We start from the raw sequence: 20,159 nt of genomic DNA on the forward strand, positions 1-20,159 counted from the left end.
TTTGCATCGCTTCGGTTCTTAAGGGCTCTTGCTTTACACAGGCAAGATTTATGCCAGCACTGTAAATGCCTGACTAATATCAGAGGCCCCCAAAAAGCAGTACCCCTTTTTCAACAAAGCAAACCTGAGAAGAGTGAGCTGTAGGAGGCCCTTCTCTGACCCTGTCCCGCCTCTCCAGGGTCACCAGTCCGCCCTTGCCCTGGCTGCCTGTGCCATCCACGTCAGCACGGTGTCTGCACACGTGTGCATTTGTGCCTCTGTGCGGTTCTGGCCTCTTCTTTTTCTGAAACCCCAAGGTATTTATCAGACTTGGGGAGATTTTCACTCTCCTCAACAAATGGCAGACTGTTGACCTTGATCAAGTTTGTGTGGTGAGATTTGGTTTTAGTGAATAAATGAATGGGTGCGATTTTTCCCTCAAATCCAATAGAAATACGCTTTACCTTGCAATTTCCATGAAAGAGCATTTTTGAGCATTTTAAGTGTAATGTATGTTTTAGAATGTAGTGTCTGAGCTGAAAGTCCTGTGATCGATGTTTTCTTGAATTTCCCCATTATATGCATAAATAAGGCTGTTTTGGTGGCATTTTGGAATTCAGAGTCCAGGCAATCAAGGAGTTCTCATCTTGTTAATCCACTTGCCTATTTATTTATATTCTTCAATATTTATATTCTCTTCTTAAGATCTGGATATTAGCAATTATCCCCCTAATGATTTTATCCTTTCTCATTATCAAATTACAGAGGTTTTTTTCCAAGCCATTTTGAGCACTATAAGGAATAAGCCAGTATGGATGTGCCATATTTCAGTGTTATATATTCATGAAAATTGTCAGTGAAGACACTGACAAATTTGATAGACCTATTCCATAATATCATCTTCCAGGCCAGACAAACCTCCCCATATGAGCATTGATTAGATCAAGTCTCAGCAGCTGAATGCCAGCAGCGCAGAGAAGCTGATGGAAGAGGGAAGGAGGCATTTTCAGCCCAAATAGTCTCCTCTGGTGAAAAATGTGCATCCTCGAGTGGTCAGTTGGAGCTGTATTTTTGGGTTCTCAGTGGCAGTAAACTCTCCTGCAGGCAGTGTCTTGGCCTGTCTTGCCAGAGCTGTTTCTGTGCCCGGAACCGATAATGAGCACAAAATGCTGCACGTCTTCACATGGCTGCTCTGTTCCCTGCTCACCCTCCTGGGTTCCCATGGGATTTCAAACATACATGACAGTCTTGGATCTTTTTCAGACCGCTTTCTGGCACCAGGGCTGTCCTGGCACTCCCAGGGGTGCTTGGGCGAGTAATCCGGCAGATGGCTGTGTTGCCCAAGCAAACTCAGAGCTCCACCAAAAACGGCAAAATCCATCTGTGTCAACACATCATCTTCCCTTGGCTGGGACATGGCTGTGGGATGAGGGCCATGAGAGCCATCACACATTACAAGGATAAAGGAGAGTCTCGGACTCTTCAATGAGTCTCCTCAAAAGTCCAGGAGTCTTGGACTCCAAAATAAACGCAATTCAGTCACAGCCATCTTCGTTGTGTGTAACAGGCCTGGAGAGTGGCCAGGAATCAGAACAGCAGTGCTGAATTTCTATAGTGACTGTTTTCTAATTTTCTTTTCCCCCCTGGACTAAAATATGAGAACTTCAGACTAGATTCCTTCTCCCTATCATAATATTTTCAAAGTAGGTTCAGTTTGGAGTCTAAACCACTTGACATTGTCCATTTAAATTAAATTTTGTGTCTACTACTATGTCAGCCATTTGCTCAACTGCTGAAGAATAATAAAGCCCCGGAGCTTAGCTATGGGATATAAACTATGGTGCATTTTTGCTATGCCTTTGTAAACCAGGCTTTCCTTTCTTCTTAATGGAATTAGCAAGTGAGACACAAAGCTGAACACTGTGCAACCATCACGGCTAGAGAGAAACTATTTCTCATCTGCCGCGTTGTAAGAATGTGGGGGAAATTACATCCTTGCATATGCAGATTTGCTTGGCTTTCGATTCCTCAGACTTGGAGTCAGAGTTTGTCACACTAAACAAATAGATTATATAGAAAGCGTTCCTGCTATTCCATCAAACCACTTTAAAATTGAAAAAAACTAGATTTTAATATTTTGACAGCTGTGTGGCAGTATGAATGCTTTCTAGCTACGGCCTCCACCTGCGGTCACACGCACACAGACACACACACACTGACCTGTGGACGAACAAGAATGGTACAATTAGTACAGTTTTTTTTTAAATGGGAAGCTTTTAAATGTTGCTTGAATTGTATTTGCATTTACAAATTGCTATCTGCATTTGTTTGCAAGGTTTTATGAAAATATATTTAAGGTCCTCAAAAGGTGGTAGATGAGCTCTGCAAAACACAGGAGAAAAAAGAGCCTAGATTCTTCTGAGAATTCTATCTCTCAAACACAAGAGATAGATTACTGTGTTCTGGTAGCCTGATGGTCTCCAGCCCTTCTGCTGCCTTGCATCTCCTCCAGTGTTTTTGATATACAGAAGAAAATCTAAAAGGCAGAGATAGATACCACCTGGTAAGTCAATAAATCTTACTGCCAGCTAATTCTGAACTCAAGTCTGAGTAGCCAACAGAGTCAGTCCCAATGACTCTCTTGGCCCTCACACACTCCACTTGTCCTGGGTGTTTTTGAAATGAAAATTTGCAGCTGCTTCTTTTTAACTCCAGGGCTGTAAAAGGTGGAGTGTGGAAAGTCCCACTCCAGCATTTTTCATGAGGAAGGCTGGATGCTTTATTTCTAAAATAGGAAAGACTGGGGCAATAATGCAGTTGTCTTGCAATGGGCACTGCAGCACAGGCTACCCCAAGTGCTTTTCTTCTGTAGAACCCTCTGAATTTTACCTTCAGATCCTGCTTGGCCCTATCTTGCTGAAATCGACATAATTTTTTTTTGAATGGGAGACAGACACTGTTGTAGGGGTCACATAATAGCCTCACAAACAAGCCCCCTGCCAGGAAGGAAGCTGCAGCACTCCAGAGCACTGTGCCATGTGATTTAACAGCGCTTACTCCTAACAGTCTCTTCCTGAGGAGCATGCAAAATAAAAACAGGCTTATGGAGATTTTAAAAACAAGCAAGAGGGAGAGAGAAATATTGCTCATTTAATCTGCCAGCCTCAAGAGAATACCTCACTTTTTATGGGAGTTCTCTTCTAACTTTGAATTGCATGCACTAAGCTTGGTAAAATGTGCCTTGGTTATTTTGGATTTCTGGGGGGTTTGTGGTTTTATAATGAGATAAATTGTGCCTTTTCATTACTTATGATTTCCCAGTGTCATGTTCATGGAACCTGTAATTGTTAGCATTAAAACTTAAATTAGGTCTCAGGTGAACTGCTAGACATCTCTTTACGTAGAATGATGTAGCTCAAGGAGGAAGAACATTTCCATTTGTGCCTCTAAAGCTTAGCCCTTAATTCAGTCACTAATGAATGTGAATCAAAAGTTGCAGAATTTGTTTGTGCTTTCTTCCCATAATAAACAAATTCAGTATTGTTGCGAGTGAACATTATAAAGAAAGCCATTTGATTTGCATTAAAGCTTGGTAGCCTGAAAGTTCAGTAAATCCAGGCTAAGAATTTGATCTGTAGGAAACAAACGGGAAAAACAAGTTCCAACTTGCAACACCAGCATTGGCATGGGCAGCCTAAAAGATACAAAATCAGACCAGGCTGTTTTACAGTTGTCAGCATCCCTGAAGCATTTAACTCCTGGAAATGAATTCAGGTGTAAAGCTTCCTTAAGATATGGGGTGAGGGTGGAAGTTGTAATCCAAGTATATTTTTTCATCTGGGATTTCCATCAGAACTGTGAGAAATTTATGAAACTTGCTCCAAACACTTCTTCTGCTTGCCCAAGACTGTGTGCCTTACTTGTTGGTTTTCCCCTTCTGCTGTCATGTTAGCAGTCTTCTGTAACATTTTGTTCTCTTAAAGGTTATGGATAAAAACAGAAATTCTAAGTGCAATAGAGATGAGCAGACCTGAGTTCATGTAGGCATTTCTACAGATTCTTCCATTTGTGTCCCAGTCCATAAACACATAACGTTTCATTTACATAAGTTTGGTGTTATTTGGAGCACAAGAACCCATCTTCACGAGCAAACCTGAACCTTTCAGTACTTGCTGATCCTTTTGGTCCTCTGCTCTGTATCTGTGTTTTGATCAGAGGAATGGGTAAGCTCAAAAGCAGGTAAAGCTGGCAGAAAAGAAAGACACCTTCCTGCTCACACATAAAAGTGTGATCCCCAAAACTCAGCCCAAGCTGAATTGTGCCTGATTTCTCAAGCTGTCTTTAACCGGATACCTACTGCTTAAAAAGGACCTCTAATTGCAAGGGTAGGGACCCTTGGAAAATCACTTTTATGGTTTGTAATCATGCTAGTTGTCATGCTCTAGTTAAAGCAACTCCCAAAACTTGTTTTTGCTAACCTTTGTTTTCAGAGGTTTATGGGAATGAAGCAACATGATCTATAGCCAGTGTTCATCTGCCATGGATATATGGAATATGCACCGTAATTCCTGGCTGCAGCCCCCACCACTGTGAAAGGGTTTACAGTTACCCAAAAAAGTCTTTTTATATCTGACTAAATCACGTTGTAGCACCTAGTTAATACTGCGTCTTTGCCACTTTTCAGGCCCCTCCTTTGAGGTAGATCAGCGTTAAAGAGGAGAGTTCAGTATGAACTCCATCTAACAATGCAGGCCACAAAGTGGCTTCACAGATCTGTACCTAAATTTACTGCAGACAGCCCCAGACCTACTGCACACCAGAAGTCACAGGGAAGCTTAAGTCCTTCTCCCTTTGGGATCTAGAAGGACTGTGCAGCCAGGTTCCTCTGTAGGGCCAACAATCTGACACTTAGGGTGACGCAGGGTGGTGGCACATGTGACTCCTGGGGGACTCTGCTGTGGTGCCTGTGTTTCACACCGTATCAGCTGTGCTGCTGTTCTAGGTACCAGTCTGTAATCCCCAGCACTTCATCCAGTGCCAGGAGGATGGTAGATACCAACTGTCTTTGGCATTCTGACACCCTGAAGGCGTTTCCCTCTTGATAGCATCTTCTTGCCTTTCTCAACTCCCCTGCTTCCCCTACAAGAAAAGAAAGTAAAAAAAAAAAAAAAAAAAGGGAACTGAGACAAGACTCTATAAATCTTCCCCAAGGACTAGGGTGGAAAATTAATCCTGTTTTCTGGATTTGGGGAGGAATTTTCCTCACCCTTGGTTCCATCCTTCCTTTGGCTCCAGGCACTTTGATATCTCAAGAGTCATCCTTGAAGGATACTGTTCAAGATGGTGCACAGCAGCTGCTTGCCATCCACTACACTAATTTGAATTAGTTGATAGATATTAAGGAGTACCACAGTGTATTTTTATGCCCAGCAGCTCTGTTTTAGGCCTAGTTTCTGTAAATTTTCTGTTAGGAATTACAGAACCTTTCCAAGGATTTGAGAGTTAAAAGTATAATGAGATGCTAGACTATCCATTTTCAGGAAACATCAACATTTAAATATTTGTGTTTGATCTAGTCTGAAATGTTAAAAAAAATTTATTTTGAAATATTCATAGAACTGAATTTCCTCAGAATTTTGTTTCATGGGATGTTTTGGCATTCTTTATGAAATGTTAGATATCAAAATACCATGAGATGAAAGCATATGACAGTTGTAATAAGTAAGTTGTAACCGTGAGGAAAGTTGCTACTTAGAGCTGACTGAAACATCCTCTTTTGTAGAAGGAGTATCATCATGTCAAATTGCAATACAAACACGAGATAATTTGATCACTTAGACACGTGCAGTGGTAACCTGAGCCTTAAGATAACAAAGGCTTTCACCTGGATTCAGGAGTATAAACACATCTGGTGGAATTAAAGGAAATATGGTTGGGGAGGAAAAGAAGGAACTGTGTATTTATTTTTAATAGACCTTCAGAATTAGGTTAGATGGAGACAAGGGGCAAATTTTGCCTGGTTTAGTAGATTTGAGTAAAGAAAGTAAACACAGACAAATATTTTGCCTCAAGAGTTTCACTTGGCTGATGGTTCCACTTCTTTCCATTGAATACACCTGCTAAATTGAATACACCTGCTAAAGGGTGTATTTACCTTTTCCATTGAACACACCTGCTAAAAGCCACACTGTGCACTGATTTTTCAAGCAATGCAACACAAGTATTCTTTTCATATTAACATTTAGTGTATGAAACCATGAGCGACAGAAACTTGTTTCTGAAGGAAAATGGAAAAGGTTTAGAGAAAGTATGAATTTTAGCATGAGATGCAGCATTTTGAATATAAGCTTTGCCTTCTCCCATACTTCTGTCCATAGAAACATTGCTCTGCATTCAGGATAAACCCAGCCTTGGCAGTTTAAGGAGCACCTCTGTATCACCGAGCAAGCAGAAGTGCTCTTAATAACTCAGGTTTGAAAAGCAACATTTACCTGCCTAGAAAGGTGACTTCTTACACACTTGGGCTGTCATATTACCTTGTACCCATGAGCTGTGAAACTCTCTTCTTGGAAATACAACGGCTGTAAACAAAATGTGCTATTAGAGTACCCGTGGCAGTGCATGTCAGAATATAATCAACACTGAATCAAAATGCACTGCTTTGCCTACTGCTGCTACCACAAGCCTTAGCCATTTTAGACAGCATTACATAATGGCAAAATATTTTTCAGGGGGAAAAAAAATTAAAACTCTCCCTGTGGTTTTAGTCTTCCTCTTATTTTATCTGTGGTTCAAAGCTGTGTCAGGTATACATCAAAAACACCCCTTCCCTAGAGTATTTAGCTTACAATTTCATTTAATAATGGAAGTGTACTTCCATCCAGCTAGGATGGAAAAGGATTAAATGAAAAGCACTGTTCTAAAATCAAGTAACAGTAGTGTAGCTCTGCAAATGAAGTAGCCATGGAAAAGCTTGTTATTAGTCTATAATATCAAAACTGATAAACTATTAGTGTTTTGTCAGGCATGATAAATGCTAAACATTTTCCTCTACAGATTGCCTCAACAAGAACTGTGACTGTTTTTAGACACATCTGGCACTGCAGATTTTTTTCCATCCTGCATTTCAGTGATTTAAAAGGCCTTGGCTGGGCAGCAGGATGTCAGCTGTTTGGTTTAAAATACTGTTATAAGAGTCAATAAGATTTAAAGAGGCAGTAGGTAAAATTCCAGCCTTGCTGAAAGTAGTGGGAGAATGGCCATTGAGTTTAATGGCTTTGAGATTTCTCTGTATGGCTTTTTTGTCCATTTTTATTCTTAGTAAATTTTCCATTTCCCAGAATTGCCCTTTCTTTTCCATGCAGCTTCTCCCGCTTTCAATATTCGCTCTAGAAGTGAGTGCAGAGTTAAAATACCAAACCCTTTATTTTCACAAATGCCATCTTTATAGCTCACTTCTGTGGCACTGCTGTAAGACAATAATAACAGGTGTATAAAAATAGTAAACGCAGGTATTCATTTATAAAAAAAAAAAAAAAGATGTTCTTAATAGACTTTTCTGTCTGTGCTTCAAAATGAGCTGTGTGACTGGTGATGACTCCCAGGACCTCTGTGGCGTAGAGAAGCTGTTCCACTCTTTATAGAAGGAAATTGCAGGGCGAGCTCTGTGCTTGCTTTCTGTCCCATCACACAGGGAGAGCCATGGGTCTGCATGGAAGGGTTTGGTGGGAGATAGGCAACCAGACCCAGTCTGCTGTTGGCATATTTCAGCAGGCAGAGTCTGGGCTGGGTCCGTGGGGAAGTCAGCTCAAGGACACTGTGCTTGTGGAAGAGTTTGCAGTCAGCAGACAAGGAGAGGGACAGCTCCACAGCGGTGTCTTCAGCGTGAGTGTGCCCTGGAGGGGTCTTTCGCAGCCCCTCAGGCTGTGAGAGGCACTAAGTGTGTTCTGCAGCCTTGGGTGGGCTCCTCTCTGCAGCTCAGAGGTCAGCTACTGCCAGATAGACCTTTGGCACTGGAGTAATAGGCAAAAAGCTTAAATTGTGTGGTGACATTGTACCCTTTTGATGCAAACCCAAGAGCACGGAAAGGTATTGGCTCTGTCTGTCCATCGCGGGGTTTCATGACAGATTGGAAAGTGTATCTTTGGTAAAATAGGTAAAGGAATGTAGCAGGTTTTGCTGCAGTGGCATTTTATATTGTTTTACCATTTTCTCCTACACTTAAAATTGGGAGTAGTAAGGGATATCTCTCCAGCTCCAGGCATGGGAAAGCAAGCACACTGCTTGGTATGCTCCTGTTTTCCAGGTAGGAATTTCAAACATATAGTCTGCTTAAAGCCAACCCTCTGAGCAGCCACAAAAGATTTTAACAATACAGCTGGACTGATACAAAAAGCAAGGTTGTAGGCTGTGTGAACCCATTGCCATCACAGTTTTACAATGCAGGACTCAGGGCAGAGGGGTGAGTAAAAATAGCATCAAGCCACGCAGGATTCATCCCTCAGCAAGTGTAGCATTTGATTTGTACGGAGGAGTGATCACGAGTTTGCAACATGCCAATAAAATGTTTCTGAGCATAACAAAACTTTTCTGAATAGCCTGAACAAAACAGTGAAAAGTATGGCTGAAACCATGCTTTTAGCTAACAGCAGACATATCTCTGAGTAGTCACAGCCATTCAGGGTCATGCTCTGGCAACTAAAATATCCAGGATATTCACAGGGGATTTGCCAGGCATGTGATTCAGGAAGTGTACAAAAATACCACATATAGGAGTCAAGTATTTTTATTTCAGTCTCCTATTTTCTCACACACACTCCCCCCCAAATTCTGCAGCTCTTTCTTTAGTTTCCTGGATGAATCCTCTCAGGGAGCATGTTTTTACAAGCACAGATGCTACCTTGGAAAAAAAGAAAGGAGGGAAGGGAGCCAAATGGGTGTCACACTTCAGCTTGGCAGCATCTTGCCAACATGTGCCCCAAAAAAAAGGAAAAAGAAGGACTGCTTTTAGTAATCAAAACTGAATATAAAATCAGTGCAAAACTATGACTGTAAAACCCTCAGATTATCAAAAGGACTGAAGGAAACGCCTTGTAGCCAAAATGACATCCCTGACCTACTTGTCCGCGCTGTCACGTACCTTGGGTAACCTTTTCATTGCCGTGCCTTCCTTCAAACCTCTCTGACAATTTTGCTATTCATACTTGCTTTCAGTTGTAATTTTTTTAGTTTGTTTGAAGTGTGCAACCAGAAAGTAAAGTCTCATAATGCCATGCTGGCAGACATAAATATTAAGTCAGAGACCTTTTCAAACACTGCTTCTCTGTGGAAAACAATCTATTCAGACCTGGAGTTCCTACTGGAAATTAGGGGGCAGCCTGGTAATTGGATTAGGGTGTGCTTTTAATGTGCGGCAGTTTCTCAAAAGGAAGTTCCTGCTTTGTTTCATTGATTGCCTGGCTGATCGTTCTGCCGGTAAAAGCTACACACATAGCTGAAGGGGCAAGGATGGATGGAAAATGCAGCTCTGTGTTATGTAAGACGTGCCTGTTCTCTGGGTACGATCAGGTGGATACAGGTTGTAAATGTATCTCCATTCAAACTGGAAGCATGCTTTGTTAATCTGCAGTTTAATTGCTTAAAAGCGATTTCTATCAGTGTAGTCCTTAAAATCTGGAAGCGCTGCTAGTTGCACCAGTACTTAAATTCCTGGAGCCCACCTGCATAGGTGCCAAAGAAGGGGAAACCTCAGGACATCTGGGATTGGATGTGCAAATTGGAGAGCTTTGGAGTCTGTATTGTTCTGTAGACTGGAGGGAAGAGGAAGAAACTGTATTTGACTTCCACATTTCCAGAGGGGGGCTAGAAATACCAGATTAAATTTACAGCTGTGATCCCGGGAACACATCAGGCTCAATCATACATAGTACAGGAGTTAACCTGGCAGGAATTGCGAGGGCATAACTTAGGGCACAGCAAGGCTGCTCTGAGAGCACTTGCACCCCCTTTCTCCCATTTCATCATCCCCATGGAGGAAAAGATATGGCCTAGGTAGACAGGATGAATCCTGTTTTATTTCTGGATCGGCTCCTATCTTTCTGCTTGAGCCCCTTCCAAGTACACCCTCAGCTGGGAGATGGAGACATCATTAGTCATGCGACTGTCCCCTGGGGCAACGCCAGCCAAACGATCCTGCTCCCTCCACACATCAATATTCCTGACACCCGTCTTAAAACTTAGGTCATGCATATCCATCTACTTTTCAAAAATGTCAGAAGGATACAAATATCCCTTCACTATTTTTAGAGCCATATCAAAAGTATTTATCAGCTTTCTGGCACGTCATCCCATTTGTCATAGTTGATGCTATCTACTAGTTGGCAGTGGAGGATGAGGTGCTCTGGAAATGCAGTGGAGGGTGGATGAAACTCCATAAGCTGAGACACAGTGAGGGTGACTCCTGGGAGTTGTTGTGCCTGATGTCACAGTCAGGAAGTGCCTCTCATGGTCTTCTGAGAGCAGACAGAGCCTCAGGGCTCACAGGAGCGGCTCACCCTCACCTCGGTGTTTCCCAGCCCAGGGGGATGTGGAGGGAGCAGGGAGCTCAGCCAGGGAGCAGGGCTGAGCTATGGGAGAGGAGGAGAGCTGATGTCTGGTGACCACCATCCACGCTGCCGCCCACCAGCCCTCCCACACCGCCTGGTAATGGATGCCAAAGGGCTGCTTCCCTCAGCGCACACCCTGGCTGTGCATCCCAGCTCCAATGTGCACGAGGATGGGGCTGTCTGTGTGTTATGCATAATTCATACTGCACATGCAAGGTGGTACAGGAGAAGTGCTGAGAGCCGTGTTTTTCCATGCACACGTTGCTAACGGGAAACTCTTCCAGCTCCTCTGTAGCACATACCTCAAGGCCTGGCATCAGGCAGCTCTTTAATGTGCAGGTAACATGTTCATCAGCCTCATGCCACAAAATTGGGCTGTTTTCATAGCACTGTTGGTTTTTAGAAGGCAATGTATTCAGGTTGAAACTTTGCCCACATACCATCTGCTTCAGCCTTATCTTCCCTTGACAAGAAAGCTGAATATATAATGTCCACTTGGCTTTCCTGGTGTTACATAAGGTTGTGGTTTTGTGTTAGGTCTGCAGTTTCGGAGCTCCTCAGCGGCTCCTGCAACATGCTCCTGCTCTTGTTTTCAAGTGGAGCATCAGTGACAAAAATCAATACCATCTTCATAGCTATAATGAATGTGACCCACAGGCTTTTTTAGGATGACCACAAGCTTCCATCATATGTCCGGAGCCTATTTGCAAATATTGATTGGTATTGCAGATTAGCTGTAGCCATTTCATATGAAATCTTAAGGTCTTGCAGTTCTGCTCTCCGAGCTTGGTTTGGTATCAAAGGTACAGCTATAAATCACAAGACCCACCCAGAGACACTACTGATAGCCAAGGTTGCCGAATTGTGAAAATTAGATGTTTCAGGGGTTTTTTAAGCTGCTTAAGGAGGATGGTTCTCAGTCAGCTCCAAGTGAGTGAAAGCACTGCTTTGGAATCGAAGCACTCTGTTTACTTGAAGTGGGGAAAAAAAAGTGGAACCTTCATATGCAAATGTATGGCATTTGGAAATGTCATATAGCCACATCTACATATAAATAAGCTGCTCTGGAGTGCTGCACTAGCCAGGCTGCTTTGATATAGAAATTGCATAGTAGCACACAAAGCAGAAACAGCAGGACGCCACTTGGTCAAGTTCGGGGAGTTTTGTTCCTTTATCATCACTTAACTAAGTTAACTAATATTGCTGTGTCACTGCTGTGCTAGGCTGGGAAGGGTTGTGAAGAGCTGCTGGTTAGTGAGAATCATGTGTGTGCACTGCTGGGGCTGTGCAGTGTAGGGATGGTGGTTTGTCTCCTGTGCCCCAAAAGATAGTGCTGCACACAGATATGTTCCTCTGGCAGTGTCCCTCCTAGCCACTCTCTGCCTCCTCTGCAGATCCATGCCTGCTTTCTCTGAAGTAGACACCATTTGGTTGTATAAAGAAGCATCTTGTGCTGCTAACATCCACATACTGGGGTGGTATTTCCATCTCTATTTAATCTGGTATTAAACAGTAAATTGAAATTCTCAAGCGTACTTTTTCACAGGGGAGGACATAGAGGAGCCCTGATCTGGTTGTTCCTGTCCATTTTTTACCCCTTCCAGCACCAGCACTAATGAGTAGCTGGAGGAGAGGTGGATGGGAGAGAAAACAAGCCTTTGGCTCAGCTGTTGGGAGGAATTTCTCACAGAGGGTGACACCCGCTCCGCTCGCACAGTGCGCGTGTGATGGATCCAGCACTCGCCCCTCTGCCTTCAGGCACGCAGCCTAATTGGAGGGAACCTCACAAATCTCTAAACTGACATCAACTCTTTTTCAACACAGAATTACAATAATAATAAGGTTAACTCATCCTCTAAGGGCTCTGTCATGAGCTGCCTAAGGAGATCATATGCAAGGAGATAAACTATGACTTTATTTCTTTACACTGCTGGATTCTGAAGGGGGAGGATGCTGCTCCCACAGGGCTGGTGGCATCTCTCTTAGGCAGGAGAATCTAAGTGAAGGGAACGTCAGCAGCTTGCCAAAAACAAAGAGTAGCTGAGTTAGCACAAAGAGGGATTTAATCTATTCTAAGAATGGAGTTAGCACAGATTTATTCAATCCTGACACAAAAGAAGGCAGCACAAATTGTAAGGGCCTCTTTACCCAGGGCTTTGATAAATCCACAGTACAGCCCCACATCATTAAATCACAACCCTAGGAATGACTGCAGCCCTCAAGACTGGCCCCCGTAGTGGCTGCCTTAAAGAGCTATGTGTTATTTCATCCACAAAACTATGGAGAGATGGCTTGGGGACAGCTGACACAGAGACAGCACGAGGAGCCAGAGACCTCGCCAGTCTGCTGGCCTGGGAAGTGGCAGGTGCTGCTGGCACGTGGGGTGAGCTGCTCTGTGGAGCTGCTGGAGGGAGAGCTCAGTGCAGCATCCTCCTCTTGATGTCCTGGAATCAGCTGTGGAGAGCAGCATCCAGGAGCAGTGACTTCTGCTTTTAGGGGTGGCCTCAGTCAGGCTGAGAGGATGAAACGGGGTGGCAGGGAAGCAGAGGAGGCTGGACAAGGGGAGGCTGCAGCCTGCCTTACCTCCCTGAATGAAACAATCACCCCAGGGGGGAGTTGAGTCTAATGCGAGCACCTGGACATGGAGAAAATGCTGCTTTGGAACAACACATTAGCTCCTGTGAGGTTTTTCCCCTTTCAGTTTAGCTTATATTGCTGGGTGTTCCCATTCAGAAGTGCGAGCAATGGCTGCTGCCATGTACTTGCATCACTGTGCAATTTTGGGTTGTATTGCACCTTGTGTTGCAGTAACTACTTGGTAGCACCTCCTTGTGTGTGCAGGAGCCTTGCTTTGAGGAGCCTGTACAATCTCTAGGGTAAGGCATGTGTGAATTCAAGGGGACAACAGATACTGTGAAAACAAGGGGAAAAAAAATAAGAAAAACAGTCCTGTTTAGTTTTGAGTAGACAGTCTTGTTATGTATGCAGGAAAATGATTAACAAGTTGCTTGATTTCAATCAGTTTTCTCAAAGAGGGAAGATATATTCACAGATGTTGTAAAAAAAAGTGCTTCTTGATTTCCAAAGTTCAGCAACAGCTTTAACATATATAGCATAGCCCCCATATATATGCTGACAAGCTGAAAGTATTTAGTTCTCCATTTGAACATCTGGGGATTATTAGTGTCTTAATTCATTGGTTTCTATTATTAATTATGGCAGCAGGCTGAATAATTACGATGCATTGCTGCAAAGACAGAGCACAGTATTTTTTTTCAAAGTGCACTAGGACATCTTGCCATCATCTCAAACATAAAAAGCCCTAGATTATTTTTAAAAAGGAAAGTGGATTTTATCTTATTCCAGGGAACTGATTTGCATAGGGACATTTAAAATTAATAAATTACTGTGTTCAGCAAGCCTATTTTGTGCCTGAGAAAAGAAGTGAATGTAATTTATTTCACCATGTTCCATCTCTTTTTTTCCCCTTGGTGAAGCAGCTAATATGGGAAGGGTATTTTTTGTGCAGTTGATGTAGAAAAACTAGCTTCAAGTTTGTACTTGGAGTGGCTGCAGGAGGAATTTAGGCTCAGGCTGCAGCATAGTGGTGCCAGACGTTTTCAGCTGACATTTGGTGTCTCATTTTCCACTTGCTCTCAGGGAGAGTGGGCTGGTGAGCTCCCTCTTGAGCAGCAGCAAGCACTTCCTTCGGAATTCTCACTCAACGCCCACCCAAACAGTGATTTTCAGGCAAGCTGCTTGCACACATTTTCTTTGTTGTTAAGAGGCGCTCTATAATTGTAAAAGCAAGGTTTCAGGGGAGGGAACATGCGGGGTGAAGGTGCTCCCCAGGCTGCCCTGAGCAGCTGGCAGCAGCACAGTGTGGCCGTGCAGCAGGGCAGGTTTGCCAAGGATGCTCTGCCTTGGAGCTGGTCAGCAAAGACCCAGGAGGAATCTCTTTTCTCTCATCAGAGCTGGGTCTGAACTGGGATTTATCATGGCAGTTCTTCATTACAAGTGATTAGGAAGCCTGCCTAAGGACTTCATCCCTAAGTTGCTGTGGGACCTCATTTACTGTTGGATGCTATTGAAGAGGGGGGGAAGTACCAGCAAACCTGCTAAAGCAATTCTGCACTTTTGGAGAGAACAGCACCATTACCATCCTCCTCCTGGGCCTTTGAACCACTCCTGCAGATGTTTGTGGCCTGAGAAAGTTCTGTTTTACATCAAAAGAGCAGCAGTTGCTGACTCTGTGAAGACTGAAGATGAGTAACATAAACTATCCCTAGGCTTATGCACAGGGTTCAGATTCCCACCTGTAGTCAATCAGCTGAAGCTCTTTCCCAAAAGGCAGGGCATCCCTGCCTTTGCTCCACAGGTGGATACTCTCTAGATGTTTGTTTTGATTTCAAGCAAGAATTGCACATGAAGCATCTTTCACCCAGAGCAGAAGAGCTTTCTTAAGAAAGTTTCTAATGCTATGCTCCACAGCATCTCTTTGGGAGAGCCAGCAGGGAGGTGAAAGGAGTGAGGGGGGTATGCTTCCAAAAGGGGCTGAGAAGGTTAAAGACATACATCTGATCCAAGAAACCCTTTTTCCCTTCATATGTCCTCTGATAATGTGGTGTGTGAGGAGTCACTACTTCAATATCAGCAAGAGCTTCCGTCTGCAAGTTTGACTGACCTCAGCAGTATTAAAAGATTAAATTATTATGTAAGTCAATTCTCCTTAACCACTTTTTCCAACGAGATAGGTGTCAAAATAGCTTCTGCTGCACATCATTCACTGTCTCATCCCTTATTTGATGAAATATATGTGTATATATGGATTTTCAGGACTTCCCTTGGTCTAGGGATGACTTTACACTAGGTGTTAACACTGTACACAAGCCAATATTTTCTCATATGGGCATAGCCTAATAGTTATTATTTCCAAAGCTCCCACATTACCTGCTGTACATCAGCTAAAATGCTAATATCAGAATTTACAGGCTGTGGCTCTCTACTTTGCTTGCTTGAAATCACCTAGAAAGTCTCACCAATTCACACATGAAGAATGACAGAATTATCAGCCCTGCAGAACTAATTGTTAAGTGCCTGGCAGTCAATTCTTGGATGCAAGAATCCTATTTTTGCCTAGATTTTTATTTTAATTCCTCTAAAGTGGATTGTAGGACCTTATGTCTGGAAAGAATTTTCTGGGCACTCCAGACAGTACTTCATATAATCCTCATCAAGGGCACTAATGGATTTATTCCTTTGTCAGCAGCACTACTGCACATGTTTGGTTGTGGAACAGAAGCTCCACATTAGCTCAGATGGGAGCTGGGGACCAGTGAGGGCTGCCCAGAGAAGAGTCTGGCTGCTTTGTTTTCATCACTTGCAGAGTCACATCCTGCAACCAGGCAGACTGTTCCAGATATCTGCTTTCACTGATACAGTTACTTGAGGATCTGAAGGGTGTACATTCAACTTCCGAAGACTGAAGGAAAGCCATGTAGCCAAACTAGAAATGAAATTCAGAATGATACAAGATATATTTGAAATAATTCTTCTGCTCCTTCTTAATGAAAGACAGGAACAGGCACAGATATTAATTTAGACAAGATGGCTTTAAATAATTTATTGAACATTTCAGAAGACAATCCATCAAGAAATGCAAGATCACTGTGTGGGTGGTCAGTCACACTGGATATCTTTTTAGGATCCAGTTTATCCCAGAGAAATAGCTCATCATCTCAGCATCTCCCTGCCATCCACAGAGAGGTTGGAGAACAAGAGTTCAGCTGGGAGATTTTTTCCAGTAAGAGAGATGATAAACTGTTTCAGGCTACACAAAGTAGCATCTGGCCTCCACACACTTAAAAATAATGTGTTTTGACTAGTGTGTCTTATTTGATAGGCTATCATGTCATGTGCTGGCACTAACAAGAGATGCGAACAATATGAAATGTCATGTTAGGCTAAAGATGCAAAAAATGCTGCAGAAATGCAAAAGATGTTGGCTTCATCAAAGTGACTTTTTCGATCAGAAAAGCGCCTCAAGATTTCTGAATACAATTGTTCTGGAGGGTGAGGGTGTATTTCTTTTTTGAAATGAAAAGGACAAGCATTTTGAGAAACATGGCAGGAATTTCTTTTGTCCAGAGATAGGAGAGACTGACCCAGTCAGTCCAATTTTTACCTCTAGTCTTTACAGCTGGCTTCTGCCTCAAATCCTGTCCATCACAAAGAGGTACAAGTCTGTCCTTCTGACACAAATAAAACTTTCCCACATTGTTGCCAATAACAATGCAGTAAGTCTAGTGTGTGAAGAGCAGCTACTGAATTTAACATTACTGAAACCTGAGTAACTTTGAATTTGGTCTTTGTCATTGCTTTATGCATACAGATCTGCTGTGCTTGGAAAAAAGTGGGTTACTCTGTATTTAGCTTTGCTCTCTGCAGGTGTGAGGTGGGTGTGGTAGAGGGGCTCCTTAGTATAGTGATACTGCAGTTTGATTAGTGCAATTGCATCCAATACTGAATTTATAAATAATCCAAAGTTATAATAAGGGTGGAAGTCTTAATTTATTTAATTCAGGTTTAATTTTTTAAGATATGTACAGTTCTTGTTTGCTTTATAACCTCAACATGGTTTTATTTTTAGAATCAATTTATAGTTCTTGTTTCATGGTGATGTAAACCCTGTGATGCGTTCATAAGGCTTGGTATCTCATCAACAGCTGGATTGCTGAATGGTGCTCACGTCCTTCCAGAAATGGGAGCAGTCAGTTTTAACATGAACGGACTTTTCAAAGCATGCCTGGGTGTTTGGGTCTCTACATTGGCTCTGAAAAGATGGGTTTTGTAATGGGAAAAATAACCTGGTTTGAGGCAGGGAAATATTTTGTGTGCGTTCAAAATGTGCTGAGAGGGAGAACTTCTCAGTCTGAATGAAATGATGTTTTTATTGTGGTCTGTATTTTGAGTAACCAAAACGGCAGATCAAACTAAATATGAGCTTTTCCCCCTCTCTGCCTTTATATTAAATCCCTGACTCTTTCAGAGGAGTCATCAGTCAAAATGAGATAGAGATACAGATAATTTGTGTCTAAGTTTTGTGGGCTCTTCTGAGCCAGGTGACAAGTGTTCCTGTATGAAGTGTTTACCCTATGAAGTGTTTATCCTACAAATGCTAGCAAAGCTTGGGCCGTCTCATTTTAGATTCAGTAAAGCATTTTCCATCACAACATTATGCTTAGAGGTGTAATTACAAGTTCTGCATGATCCTAGATTTACTTTAAAGTGTGCTAGAGACCTTGTTAAAGAAAACATGGTTTCTACCCACATGATTGCTAGGCCTACAGCCTACACACAGTGAGAGCATCTGCACGTCCAGATAGGTCCTGGTCCCCCTTTCAAGTCCTAGATTAGTCTGTTCTGAAAGTTACAATTCTCCTCCATCTTGAAGTGTGCCTTTAAAAAAAAAACAAAAAAAAACCACACAAATGATTTCGTACTGTTTTAACCACACTGCTGGCTGATCTGAGAGAGGAGGGATTCTTGCACTGAGTGGTGGTGCACAGACATGGCAGAGATACCTCAGTACCTGAGAAGGAACAATCAGAGATAAACACACACATGGGTGTGTGCACACAGAGCAGTCTCCTGTTCTTCAGAGAGGAAGCAAATTTCCTTTGGTAATGGAGGATTTGAAGGAAATGGCATTATGTTCTCCACAACAGAAAAAAATGTGTATTAATAAGGATCCCATATTTCTCGCTGCAGTTTCCTGGACAGAAATAGATTTGAATGTGGGCCATAGCAGAGGTCCAGCACAGCCAGAATCCATCAGGCACAGTGCATAGGTGGTCACTATATGGGTATGGAGTCCCACAAGTCCTGAGCACATCGGGATCTGTGTGTGTGCCATGAGCAAGTCCACGGATAGCTGACACATCACACACGTTTATTCTGTCTGGGAGGATTGCCAGGGGCATAAAGGAACATGCATGGAGTCCTGGTGGGGTGATAACTCTGTGTATATATTTCATGTGTTGGTAGCCAGTGTCTCACTTAGAGGATGATAGGCAGCCAAAAATGTTTAGTGCCAGACCAAATGGACCTTGTGTTCCCACACTTTCTGATAGCACCAATTCCTGGGCAAGCTGTCAAAGGAGGTTATACCATACCTCTAACCTGCCTCCTGTCAGCACATCCTGTCTGTGCTGTCCCAGAGACAGCTGTCAGCCCCCAGCCCAGGAATTCTCCCTGCCCCTGATGCTTCTGCACTGCATGGTCCATAAGAGCCTCCCCCAGCCTCCAGGTATCCCAATGTAATCAGGGAACAGGGGGAGGCACACGGGCTTGTGTTCAGCATACGTGCATTTGAAAAGATGCAATAGGGATCCATAGTGAAAATCCTAAGGATGAAAGAGAAGCTAATGCTGTCAGCAGGGATGTAGAGGTTGCCTGTCATTCTCATTTGCTGGGAGCTGGTCCTCGCCTGTTTCCACATAAGGACAATATAACCAACTGTATTAGTGCAAGTGGTTAGAGACTCTTACAACTCTCCTTGGACAGCAGCGACAGAAAAGAAATTCATTATGAAAATCTGACTCTTGGATCTGCTGCACACACTTTTCCCAGAGGTGGGATAATACCTAAGCATGCCTGCTGCCGGCATGGCTGGCTTGGAGGCAGAACACAAATTGCAATTGTTTTATAACACTGGGGGACTTCCTTTGGAAGATAAAAATGCTTCAACTTATTTGTGTGCAAACTACATTTCCTCAGACATCCATCACAAGATTTCTTTCTTCTGTTTTTAATTAATCATGACTAGAAGATACTGTCACAGAAAAAGGAGGGTTACCATTTGAGGTATCATAAGTATTGGTTAAGTGGAAGAATTTGCCAAAATTACCCAGATTAATTAATACCTTGGTGGCCTACAAAATTCATGTGAGTTCATGGTGGTGACACTCTGCTTCATCCTGTGAAGTTGAGCACATACCTGTTTCAAAACTAAATGAAGCCTCCATGCAGTCTCAGTGACTCTTTAACTGCTGCAGAAAGTCAAACTAGTTTAAAGTGCTGGATGCTGTGGGATGTGGAGGAGGCCACTGGGCTTTGGGGCACGGGCACACAGCACTGATGCTAAACTTCAGCTCTGGACTCCCGCTCTACTTCAGCCATAAAATTATCTTTCTGTATATGTTCTGTTGAATGACCTAAAGTACTGTAATGTGTATTACATGCAAATGTTTAGAGTCTCTCTCCTAACCTTGTCTCAGTTTGAGGAGACAGTCCATAAAGTATAGCAGAATTAATCAGGTATTTTGCCTGTGCTATTCTGTCATAAGTTTTTGAATAGTCACGTTATTTTCTCTGGTATCTCATTTGCTGCAACTTGACAGGAATTATAAAAGAATGAGATAAAACCTTGCAAATCTTCACATCAACCAACCTGTTTGAAGGGGCAAACCCTTACTCTTGCTTCCCATGAACAACATCTTTCACATCTTGTTCTTCTGATTTTCCTTTCTTTCATATGTTGAGTTCTTCCCATCATTTCACCTTATCTTACGTGGC

The 20,159-nt window shown here is 42.9% G+C and overlaps 1 protein-coding gene across 1 annotated transcript in view; it reads left to right on the forward strand.

The window, feature by feature from the left end:
- Positions 1-20,159, forward strand: part of TMEFF2 (transmembrane protein with EGF like and two follistatin like domains 2) — a 125,678-nt gene that overhangs the window by 97,120 nt on the left and 8,399 nt on the right. The window lies entirely within an intron of this gene.

Source organism: Corvus cornix, chromosome 7 (genome assembly GCF_000738735.6).
Source record: "Corvus cornix cornix isolate S_Up_H32 chromosome 7, ASM73873v5, whole genome shotgun sequence".
NCBI classification, from domain to species: Eukaryota; Metazoa; Chordata; class Aves; order Passeriformes; family Corvidae; genus Corvus; species Corvus cornix.